Source organism: Gopherus flavomarginatus, chromosome 5 (genome assembly GCF_025201925.1).
Source record: "Gopherus flavomarginatus isolate rGopFla2 chromosome 5, rGopFla2.mat.asm, whole genome shotgun sequence".
In the NCBI taxonomy this organism is placed as follows: Eukaryota; Metazoa; Chordata; order Testudines; family Testudinidae; genus Gopherus; species Gopherus flavomarginatus.
Window position 1 is genome coordinate 13,694,107 of NC_066621.1, and position 12,438 is coordinate 13,706,544.

General features: G+C 46.6%; 2 protein-coding genes across 2 annotated transcripts in view; both read right to left on the reverse strand.

Moving 5' to 3' along the window:
• Positions 1-2,687, reverse strand: part of PFKFB2 (6-phosphofructo-2-kinase/fructose-2,6-biphosphatase 2) — a 334,000-nt gene extending 331,313 nt beyond the window's left edge. Inside the window, exon 1 of the transcript XR_007774537.1 lies at positions 2,684-2,687. The gene's annotated coding sequence lies outside the window, so the exon portion shown is untranslated. The remainder of the gene's footprint in view (positions 1-2,683) is intronic.
• MAPKAPK2 (MAPK activated protein kinase 2) overlaps positions 1-12,438 on the reverse strand; it is an 83,340-nt gene that overhangs the window by 50,906 nt on the left and 19,996 nt on the right. The window lies entirely within an intron of this gene.

Genomic DNA, 12,438 nt, shown 5'->3' on the forward strand with positions numbered 1-12,438 from the left:
TTGAAAATCCCAGCCTGTATCTCGACCTTTCAATTTGCAAAAGGCTAAAGAAAAGGCAGGGGGCGGGATTTCAACATTACACCTTTGTGGTACAATTTATCACTTCCCAAGACTGTATCAATAATTCATTTGGGCGGTAGCAGTTTCAGAAGCACAAGCCAAGTAGCAGCTTCTAATTGAAACCATGGTTCTTTTAAAATCGCTTTTCTTTATTTACATGTGAATTTACCACTGGCAAAAGGCTCTGACGGCCTTGGAGTCCGAAATCCTCTATCCAGCGAAGAGGGGAAGCACTGACAGTGGCTATGCAAGCTCTCCCACTCCACCTGTGCCCCCCGTAACTGCCTCTAAGGGCAGGAGAGGTAGGCACAGCCTCCATGATCTAATAAACATTTGGCCTCTCCAATAGAGCTGCCATCTAGTGGGACAATTGGCTGCAAATGTGAATAACTTGCCCTTTAGGAACAGGGCTGAGGCCCAGCAAACTCATTTCACACAGGCCAAACAGCCAGCAGATAGTCATGACCAGTGGTTACTACCAACCTCGGCTGGATTTGATTTTACCGCAGTGGCTCTTGGGTGGAAGACTCTGCAGTCCACTGCCAATCCCCCAAGCTCTCCTGTCTGCTCCATGGACCTGATCCAAAGCCCAGTGAAGAGAGTGTGAGCCTTTCCACAACTCCCACTGACTTCAGTGGGCTCTGGAGCAGCTCCAAGATGAAGTACTTATGTTTCCCTCAACAAGAAAACTATAGGAGTTGCATCCAATCCTATCTAAGGCGAAAGGGAATCTAGAGTAATGAATTCAGAGACTAAGAAAATTCCCCCTCAGCACACACAATGCTGCAACACATCTCTCCAGCAACGTGGGCTACTGTGAGCGCATCAAAACAAGTCCCGGCTCGCCACACTGGCTTGCCATACAATAGAGGCTCAAGGTCGCAGTCCCTATCTTTAAGGCGCTCAGTGGCCTGCACCCAGCATATCTCAGAGACCCTAAAGCTCCGGGATGAGAGCTGTGGTTTATGACTCTGTTCTTCAGCTACAACAAAACTTAGAACCATAAGGATAAAGCTCACTTGTGCCAGAGATGGAGCTTTCTCGAGGGCTGGTCTAAGACTGTTGGAATGAACTCCCTCACGAACCCAGGACATCACAAATCTTCCCACCCCTGCGCCAAGGACCCAGCACACTTCTTTAACCTGCCTTCTCTATGATAAACACAGAACAGCACAGCCATTAAAAAAAAACAAAAAACCCAACCACAATAGACACACAATTCTCCCCCTCGGAGAGAATGAACCACACATGACAGATGTTATCTGCGTTGCTCAATGCACTATTAAAAGGTGCTCAGATACTTTGGTGATGAGGTTAGAATAAGAACATACAGAACAGACACACCTGCCCAGCCCTCCTTTCCCCATGCATGCTGCTAACACTTCCATGAAAGGAACCTTCAAACCCCCAAGGAATAGAGATAAACAGCAAAGCAGCAGCTCTGGCAGCCTGTGGCTCTTAAGCCATTGCAGATTTTTATTCCATCATTGCAAGCTTGAGAGAGGGGGTTTTATTTACACGGCCTTGACATCCATTGAAGTACAGCAGATGGGGAGTTCTTACTGTCATTTCATCCTTTCCTCAGATATGTTTACAAGGATTTTACCATCTCCACAGGCCCAGTAAACACCTCCTTGAAAATGTCCAGGGAAACACACTGGACTTTGTGCCTGCGTGCAGAGAACCCCAGATTAATCTACTAAATAAGTGACAGGCTACATGTTAGATATTACTTGACCAGAACCATTAGACTCAGGCACTCTGCATTTCTTCAGCAATCAGCATAATGTGGGTGTCCAGAGACAGGCGGACTTGAGAGGTGCTATAAAAGTGTCAGATACTCCTCTCTTCTCCTACTGCTTCAGGGCATGAATTAACCTCTAGCTGGGAGAAGGGGAGGGAGAAAGAAGCTTTTCCTGAGGGGAGTTTCACAGATTTTAAGGCCAGAAAAGACCTTTGCAATCACCTGGTCAGACCTGCTGCAAAACACAGGCCAAAAAATTAAATTAAATTACCTGTTTCAAGTCCAATAACTGTGCTTGAACAAGAGCACAGATTTTAGAAAAACAGTTAATCTTGATTTAAAAGCTGTCAGTGATGGAGAATCCACCAAGTTCCTAGGTAAGTTGCTCCTATGGTTAATTACCCTCACTGATAAAAATGTGCACCCGATTTCTAGTCTGAATTGGTCTATCTTCAGCCTCCAGACACTGGATCTGGTAATAGTTTTGCCTGAGAGACTGAAGATCCCCATAACTGACAACTGCAGAGTTTCCTGCACTTTCCTTGGAGGCAGTTGGTACTGGCCACTGTCAGTGCCTGGATACTGGACCAAATGGACCCCCAGTGTGACCCAGAATGATAAGACCCATGCTCCTCTGGATTTCATCATAATCTTGGAGATATCAGGACTGCTTCCCATAGAGAAATTAATTTTGATGTCTGGGCTAATGGACTGATGGCCAAAAATGCCCCTTCTACTCCCCCCCCCCCCGCACACTCATTCACATCCCTCCTTCAAAGAGCAAACAGCAAACACACACTTATTCCACAAAGTGGACTTCATCTACCAAGCAGATGACAGGAGATTGCAAGCTCTTCAGGGCAGAGCCCTCGCCTTCACAGCAATCTGCAAAGCAGCTAGGTTGGCATTCTAGTTAAAAATAATTTACATACCACTATGAGACAGGACCCTGTGCGATCACATCTACCCGACCTGCATTCATTTAGACTGTGAGCTGCTTGGGATTGTGAGCTCCCCTCTACCCTGGTGCAACACAGAACTATCATCTGCCCCAATTTTTCACATGGGAAAATGGAGGCCCAGAAAGGAGAATGACTTGCCCAAGGATGCAGTGCAAGTCAGTGGCCGAGCTGGGGATAGGACCCGGATCTGACATCTTACCCTGGGCTTGAGTCACAAGATGATCCTTTCACTCTAATGGCACATTCCAGGGTTACGGCTTCACCGAGAGCTGGGCAGAAGCAGATGACGAGGTGGGAAGTCTTTCCTAGATACTGTTTACACAGATACCTGGAAGCGAGTGTTGGACATTAAAGAATCCTAGACATTAAAGATGGAAGGAGACCTATTACATCCCATCTATCACAGCATCTTCTACAGCATCCATCATTGCAGTGTCTAATCTAGGCACCCTTTGTCAGTGCAGGATTGTTCCCCGAAGAAAGCCAGAAAGAGATAACCACTGTAAAAAGCTCCTGAAATTGTCAGAACCTCAGAGCAGGGACCTGAGTGCTTTTCAGAGTGCTGCACTATATAAACAGCTCCTGGGGCTCCTCTGGCTTTACTGAAAGAGGGTTTTGGTTTTGGGGAGGGGGAATAAGAGTAACATGAAGATTTCATAACATCCTTTTGTCTCCACGGCCTCTCAGACAAACAGGGCTGACCCATATCTCCCCTCCCCCAGCTACACAAACAAATGTACTTCCACAGATAAAAATCACCAGTTCTACTCTGCTTTGTTCTCTTTACCTCTGACAAGGGAAAAATGGGGGGAGGGGCGGCAAAATCAAAGTACTATTTTGTTTCCCCGAAGACATTTCACTCTGACGCGGCTTTCCCTGCTGCGGGGCCCCTTTCAGAAACACAGCTCCTAATTCTCTGGGTGAGAGAGACTAACCTTACGCTTTGTGCCCATCACCTGGCTCCTGATCAAATGGCTGTGAAAGAAGCAGATCTGCAGCAGACACATACAGTACAATTAGAACAGACGCTAATGGGGGGGAGGGGGCAGGGCACTGCACAAAAGGAGAGGATTAACATTACTTATAAATTTCTGGGGTCTGCTGCCTGACTAAGGGGATGCTCATCAACACAGATCACCATGCACACACCCCTCATCACCGCTGTCTATTACTTAGATGCATCCATTGTCTACGAACAGCATATCAGGGCAGGTGCTGTGGAACAGTCAACTGGGAGTCAGGATTCCTGGGTTCTATCCCCAGCTGCCCCCACTCCACTAGCTATACTATCTTGGGCAAGATCATTTTTCACCGACTGCTTCTAATAATGCCCTAGTTTGCAGCAGTGTTGTCAGTCTCAAGTGTTTGGTACAAATCAGCATCAGAGTGATTAATACAGTTAGTGCGTCTGCCGTCGTTATTACGGTTAAGAGTTAAACAGCAACCAAAAGACCAGGCCTCTTTGTGCCAACATTTCAGTCCTGCCAGCTCCAGACTCAAGTCCAAAATCTAAGGTAGTGTATTCCATTGAACTGAAATGGCTAGACACATTTTACATGAAATCTTAGATTCTGAAGGGACGCAATAAAAAACACTTGCAAAGGCTGTAAATCCTCATAGTTGGAAGATTTTCCAGCCCCACAGATCTCTCTCATCCCTGAAAATGACTTTGGAAATTGAACGAGGGCTTTGAGACCCCCTGTCTGTTGCTAGGCCGAGGTCAGGAGAGGGAGACTAGATCCTTCTATAACATGATATCAACACTTCCAACCCCGTATGCACATGTGCACACAGCCCAGGTGAGACCAGCCTGGCAAACTGGGACAGCCCTATTTTATTCTCAGTCAAACTCTGTAATTGATCTGCATCGTATTTCCACGGAACGCACTGGATGCCAGCTATTCCCTCCATTTCCAGGGTGACAATGTTCTTCTACAGATGCCCCGATTCACAGAGCAGGCAGGTGTCTCTCCCCTCCCGTCCTGCAGACAAGAAAAAATAGCCATGCTCCTATTTAAAAGGGGAATCAAGGACCTCTTCTCACTCAGCTTACACTTCACTATAAGACTCAGCAGACCCAGTTGCTAAAACCAGACTCTGGCATTCAGATAGGTGTTAATATGGCGCACTCCGGTGCCACCCAGAGCCTTAAAGCAACATGCTAACACTAATCAGTTAAGCCTCAACACCCCTTTGAGGCTGTTATCTGCACTGTACACCTGGGGAAACTGAGGCAAAGCAGCCTGCCCAAGGTCACACAGCAGTCAGTGACATAGCTAGGGACAGAATCCATATCTCCAGAGTCTCAGACCGGTGTCCTATCCAATACACCATATTGCCTCAAAATATATCACCCAAGAAGCCTGCCACGTGCTTTGCAAACAAAGAGACAAAGCACCTGCCTTCCCTGCAGAACACAGGGGCTTTTCACCCCCTCCACAAACACTAGCCCCTTACTTTAAGACCTGCTTTCATTGAGGTACTCTGAGCTCCCCACACGCCACAAATAGCCCTACAGCCAGGACTCAACAGCACAGTTAGAGCTAGTCAACACTCAGACCCCATTTTTTGTAATTAAAACACAGGCATCAGGAAAGGTTTGCTAATCCTTTTAAGTAGCATGCCCAGCAGCCCACTGTTAATCAGTTCACAGCACATGGCTCCCCACTTGGTTACTAGATAAGTTTAATAACTAGGGTTTGGGGTGCACAATGGCTCTGATTTTAAACACACACACAGACAGACACACACACACATACACACACCCCTCCCTACCTCTGCCACCCCAGCCCACCTGACTGGAATCCACCTCCCCTCCAGCCACTGGGGACTGTTCACCTCAGACATTTCAATAGCCAGTCTTCAAAATAAAATTCATTTGACAGACCTCCTCATAGCTCCCAATTAATTTTGTTCAACAGAGGTTAACTGCTAGAGTTTCCCAGGGGGACAGAGACAGCAAGGGAGGATTTCACCCAGCCCCAGGGCACCGGCTGAGCAAGGTGAAAGTGCACACCAAGCAGGCCAGAAGGAATCCCAGATCTTGCTTTGCAAGAGTTTAAGCTTCTTCAAGCCCACTTATACAAGCAGCATTATGAAAAGAGCTTAGGGCTCAAGGAACAGTGGGACCAGTCAACTTTCAGACAATCCATCCTCTGTGCCTCTCTCCCTACTCCCCAGTTCCAGAAGTCTAAAGGTTTATCCAAATGCAAAGCCAGCTCCCTGTAGTAAGAAGAGGCTAGTTTATAAAAGCACCTAGCACAGCTATCACACTTCCAGGGCCCGATTCTCCTCTCCCTTATGCTGCCTTCACATCATAACAGCTCCATGGAGTTAAATAGTCACCCCAGATTTACACATAGGTGTCTATAAGAGAGAAAGAAACAATCAGGCTCTCAGTCTTCAAACTTTTTTTGAATGCTTTATTAGTCACAACTCTCACACACCCCCAGCAAGTAGCTAGGTAGGTCAGTATTACTCCCACTTTTCTCCCCATTGGCAAACTGAGGCAGAGGGAATTTTAAGTGACTCTCCCAAGGCCACAGAGGACGTCTGTGTCAGAAGCAGGATTCAGGAGTTCCTTGCTCCTAGTCCTCTGCTCAGAGCATCTCTCCTCCCACCACCAAAATAGGGAGACTTTGGGCTTGTCTACAGAGAACTCTTCCTGATTAATTCCATGTGTGGACACTTATTGCAGAACAATAACGTCTTGTTTCTGTTAATGAACTCTTGTTCTGGATTAGGAGTGTCCGCACATGGAAATATTCATGAATAGCTACTGCACTTTAAATGCAAACCCTACCTTCATCCAAATTAAACTTTCAAGTGTAGACAAGCCATAAGAAAGCCAAAGAACTGGAATTATACAATCAATATCTCTCTCTCCCTCCCTCTCTCTAATGATTTGAGGATTTTGCTGTGTCCCTGGTGGACAGTCCTGAACTGAGCTTTATAGTTTAGTCAACAACCCTAGTGAGTGTTCCAAGTCAGAAGGCACTTAAATACATCTCCAGATGCTGGATTTATGCAGAAGATAATCACTGTGCTTGAATGCCAAATAAAAGCAGCTAAGAACCCATTTTTCGCTTATAAAGCCTCTCTGGCTGTGAGCCTTGTGTGACCGATGGAAAACACCCGAAAAACCTGGAACACCAGTACCAGCATTTTCTTTGGAAAAGCCTCAACATAACGTGGGAGGATCGTCCCACTGATGTCAGTGTCCTCATAGAGATTAATATCTTCAGTGCTGAGGCCCTGGTTATCCAGCACCAGCTGAGGAGGAGCGGGCACTGTGTGCACATGCCTGATGTACGCCCACCAAGACAACTGCCGTATGCCCAACTCACCAAAGGAGAAAGGAAAAGGGGAGGCCAAAAGAAACGCTTTAAAGACCCCTCAAGATAAACATCAAGAGATATGGCATTGACAACACACACTGGGAGAAAGCAGCCCAGGATAGAGATAACTCGCAAAGACTTGTAAGAGAAGGAACATTCATTTTTGAAGAAAATTGCCTTGCCTTGGTCGCAGAAAAACACCAGAAAAGAAAGACAACTGTCACGCAGCAATCATGGCCCAACCCTGTCTTCCAACACCAGCTGCAACAACTGTCAATGAGTCTGTGGCTTAAATCGGACTCCTCAGTCACCAAAAGACCCATGAAAATAAAACCTGTGAAAGATCATCCTCAACCTGAGGGATCACTGATGATGATGAACCCAATTCACAGCCAATAACACATCTTTTACTGTAGAAATCTGGGAACCCATCTGACTGACCTCTCTTACCAGGGAAACCAGTCTGGTCATTTCAATCAAGTCCTGGGTAGATACAAATACAGAAGAGGGTGTATTAGAAACAGGGTGTTCAGCTGTCCCAATTTTATAGGGACAGTTCCGATATGTGGGGCTTTGCCTTATATAGGTACCAATTACCCCCACCCCCATCCTGATTTTTCACCCTAGCTATTTGGTCTGTAGAAAGAGCTACAAGCATCTGACCTGCTGAACATAAGATCCTAATGTGACCTAGCCGAATTTGTCGACCATCAGAAATGAAACACTCTGTAAGGGCATTATTTGTCAGGAAAGGAGGATTGTTTGCAGCTGCATAGAAAACAGCCAAGAAACCTTTCAAAGTCTCACTTGCTGGATTTTACAAGGTCAGAGTCTCTTCTGCCCTTCGGCTCCTCAAGGTAAAATCGACAAACACGAAAGCCAGCAAAAAGCACTGCATGCGCACGCAAACGTACTAGAACGACAAGAGAAGCATCCATCATCTTCCATAGAGAAACTTCCAGGAACCCTCCCAAAAGCCCTTAGTAGAAGGGTTGTTTTCTTCGCTGGCTTGAAAGGTAATAAGCCGGCAGTCCTCGAGTCTGAAGTCCCTTGGTCACAGGGCAGCAACATGGTACGTCTTAAACTACCCTCTCCCCTTTGCACAGGAGGGAACCGCAATAGAAGCAAGAGCTTGATTCTATAGTCATAGTCAGCTGCGGTCAGCAAGGGACCCTTCAGTGCCAACTGCATTGGTTTTTGCAAAGCGGACTCTTGCGCAATGGAACCAAGCTCATGTGTTGCCATTATCACGTCTCTCCTCTTGCTGCCATGCATTAGAAGGGACAAAGGGGCTCAGGGCAGACCAAGAAGAAGGGGGAGAAGGAAGAGGAGAAGAATAACTCACTGGGGGATGATATCAAGATAGTAGCGTGCTGGCAAGAGAGGCACATGTCTGGGATGGCTGCAGCCCATACAGTCGGTAACTGGGAATCCCACCCTCACTAACTTAGCTCCTATCAGGATCCTGCCTGAATTTGTACATATAACTTAGCAGACAAGCTTCATCCACGGGAAGCACCAACCCAGCCTCCTTTAAAATAAATCTCAGAAGAGTGTCATATCTTTTGTGTTCTCCAGATAGTACTGCTCCCCACTGGAGGGAATCAGAGCAGCTCAGCGATGTGTCCCAGGCCTTGTGCCGCTAATGGAGATTCTCCCCAAAGACCTGTACTTTGGAACAGGGAGCTTCCTATGCTCACTGTCACCATGGGGTTCTGTGTAGCTATGACATGCAACAGGCAAGATGTTGCTTGAGAGCTATGAAGCTATACATAACCATGGATTTGTGGCAAGGTTTGCTTTCCTGCCTTTCATAGGCAGTGCTTTTACTCCTTGGGTATATTCCTGTATTTTACTGATGCAGTGACAACAAATAGCAAGGAGAGACAGGTAAAGCCTGTGTATGTACTGGACAATTGGTCTAACACTGGCAAGTGTTCTATTGGTTATTAAATTTACTCTTTGAAAACTTAAAAGGTCTTAGTGACAGGACAGCAAATCTAGCTTTCACCACCCTGACCCTCCAACAGTCTAGGAAGCCATGGGATCTGTTGCACAGCACTATGGCATGGTCCTGTTTCATTCTCAAGCTCAAAAGCACCTGATCAGGACTGTGACACTGGCCATGAAATGTGTGTCCCCCTTTCAGAAAACTCTCCCGTCATTCTTCAACACTGAGGAAAGACAAAGGGATTCCAGAAGCATCTCTGTCCTTGCAATGACCAGTCCATGAGTTCATCAGAGCAGATGACGCTGGAAACTAGGTTGGACAGAGGGAAGGAAACAGGGAGGCAGACAGTTATAACTTTACATCCAGGCTTCCCCTAGAAAGTCTGACTGGGTGGCTGCCCAAGGGGTTACTGCACCACTCAGATGCACAGCGAGCAGCCCTCAAGCTACCCAACCAAAAATGTGAGCCATGAACTGCAGTATATACACATCTGCTGAAAGCCGCAAAGTCACTATTTCTCTAGGATGATGATGTCTGAATAATTATACAAATGTTAACATTGGCAGGCTCCGCCACAAACCCACACAACAGAGTCTTCAGCAAAAGAATTACTCATCTGAAAAGCTGGCAGTGCAGTTCTGATGACTTCTAGGAAACATCCCACCTTACAAATTACTGGCAAATCCTCATGCTAGGAGAAAGAAAGGTCTGGTGGAGGCCAGTCTAAAGCAGCAAAGACCAAGTGACTTCTGCAACACCAGTCAGTATTTCCTAGCAGCCTGCTGTTTATATGTGAAATGGAACGAGGCAAAGTGGGGGAGTCACACTAATGCATGTAACCAGGATTATTGGCAGAAGTAGGATAATAGGCACCGTTACTCAGGAAGCTCCATTTGGTCCAGCTATGCTACTACTGAAAGGGCTTATCACTGAGGCATGGGCGTATGAGTTTAGACTTCTATTCCGAGCTCTGACACTGACCTGCTGGGCGAACTTGGACAACTCACTCAATCTTTCTGTGTCTCAATTTCTCCCTCTGCAAATAGCAGCAATCCTTATCTTCCTGCAAAGGGGGAATAAAAATTTCATTTGTTAATATTGCTGTGAAGTTTTTGTTGTTCAGATGAAGGATGCGACAGACATATTACTACCAAAAAAAAGTGTTCGCTGAAGCAGTATTTCTAAAATCCGATTCAGGTCACATGGATTTTTTTGCAGCAAAGATGAGGCCCACATGCCTGGGGCTCTGTAGCCATTTCTGAGCAGCACAGTTTGTGACAGGTGCCCCCCCATCAGTCTCTTGGATTCTGAGAAACAATGATCTGCAGCTGTAGGAATTCCAGGCTGCCGGGATGCCTTGCCAAACTTCCACAGCAGCTCCCAGCTTGAGTTCAGACTGGATTTCCCTGAACACACACATTTTGGCAGGAAGTCTATGGGGGCTTTTCAGGAGACCACGATGGCTGGATGTGTCACTCCATGACCGAAGGACACTGCAAAGCAGTGGGAGTTGGGAGGCTTGTTGCTTCATTTTTAAGACTGCCCAGATCTAACCACCCACCCTTCTCCACCAGACACCCCAGGAGACTGTCGCTTGCCAGAGAGCTATAGATAAGAGACAGCACAATGCCTCAACCTCCTCACCAGATGCACGGCTTTGGGGTTCTTCAGATCGCTTCTAGTAGGTAGTACAAGTCCTCAGGAAGGGCAATGGTCACCAAACACGAAAGAAAACAGCAATTCAATAGGAACTTGAGCGTGGAGAAAGGAAAGAAGGAAGCACAGATATAAGCAGGCCTGAGCAGAGAAAGATGCAGCTTTTTCTCTAACATAGGGAACAAAGCCACCCCAACTTCAGGGCTTCCATTTCAACAACACCTCTTACAGATCAGAATCCTCCAGCCCATACACAGATTTATCCCACTAGCCCCAGCTACTCCTCCTGCATTGCCAGTAGCTCCTACCACCTCTCCCAACCTCCAAAACACCCCTGCAGCTAAGGACTTCTGTGGGCCAATTGCTGCTCCATTAGGACAGACTTGGACCAGGCTCAGAGCACAGACTTGGTGGGCTATGCAGAGTCAGCAAGGAAAGGCACGTGTTATCATGATCCCACACCCCGTTTACGTCTGCAGCAGCATGGAAAGGAGACACCATGGAATACGCTGAACATGCAAGAGTGAGACAACGGTGTTAGCTACAGGGGTAGATAGAGGAGCAGCATAAGAGTCTGGGGGTGAAGTCTAAAGCCCAGCCACGAAATAGAATATCACAGAATGTCAGGGTTGGAAGGGAACTCAGGAGGTCATCTAGTCCAACCCCCTGCTCAAAGCAGGCCCAATCCCCAGACAGATTTTTGCCCCAGATCCCTAAATGGCCCCCTTAAGGATTGAACTCACACCCCTGGGTTTAGCAGGCCAATGCTCAAACCAGTGCCTTGCTCACAAAGCAGGGCAAGGATGTCAGATTTACAAGTCTGGCTCAAAAACTTCCACAAAGGCCAGGCACATTCCAATCTGGAATTTCAGTTTGGAGCAAGAGTCACCTGCGTCCCCCTGCACCAGAGGCTTAAAAGATCCCATTATACATAACGGGCCCAGGCAGCTACAAGAAACCTGCACGCTGACTCTCACTGATTTAAGTGCCAACAGCATGCTTGGTGCTGTAGAAATAGAAGAAGATGCTGTGCCTGCCCCCAAACAGCTCCCAACCTAATAAAGGTCAGACAGCTCTTGTGCAGTTATTGCACATCCCTGTCTGCACACACACAAGCCGCACCACAAATCAGCACTCCCCCATCACCCTCTCCCACCACAAACAGCCAGGCAGCAACTCTCGCTACCCCACACACGCAAGACAGTCAGTCTGCCAGCTGTGGCATTTTCATGTTTCATGGCACCTCATGCAAGCTTCAGCCCTGGTATGTTTCAGACCATCTCAGGTCAGCGGGATTTAACAGCTTGTGGGTCTTTAGTCCCTGCCTGAGGCCACTAAGGAACTGCAGGGGTTAATGCAATTCCTCAGCCTGCTGGTTACCAGGGTGAATAAAAATCTATTATTTTTTTTTAATAAAATAAATTGGATTTTTTTTATTTAAATCAGATTTTTTAGATAAAATGCTTTTCGAAGAAAAAAGCAATCTAAAGATAGGTTTGATTAAGATACATTATAGTTCAAAGACATCATCTCATCATGGAATAGGGATTCTACATTCTAATTCTATAGTATGAAACAATATATTCATGTAATGTTATATTGTAAATGAGTTCCAATGGGATTAGGGATCCAATTTTATGGGGTTCCATGGGCTTCTGTATAGATTATTTAGGTTAATCTTTCCATCTACCCAATAGGACTCAGTGCTCGGACTAGAAGATACCATCA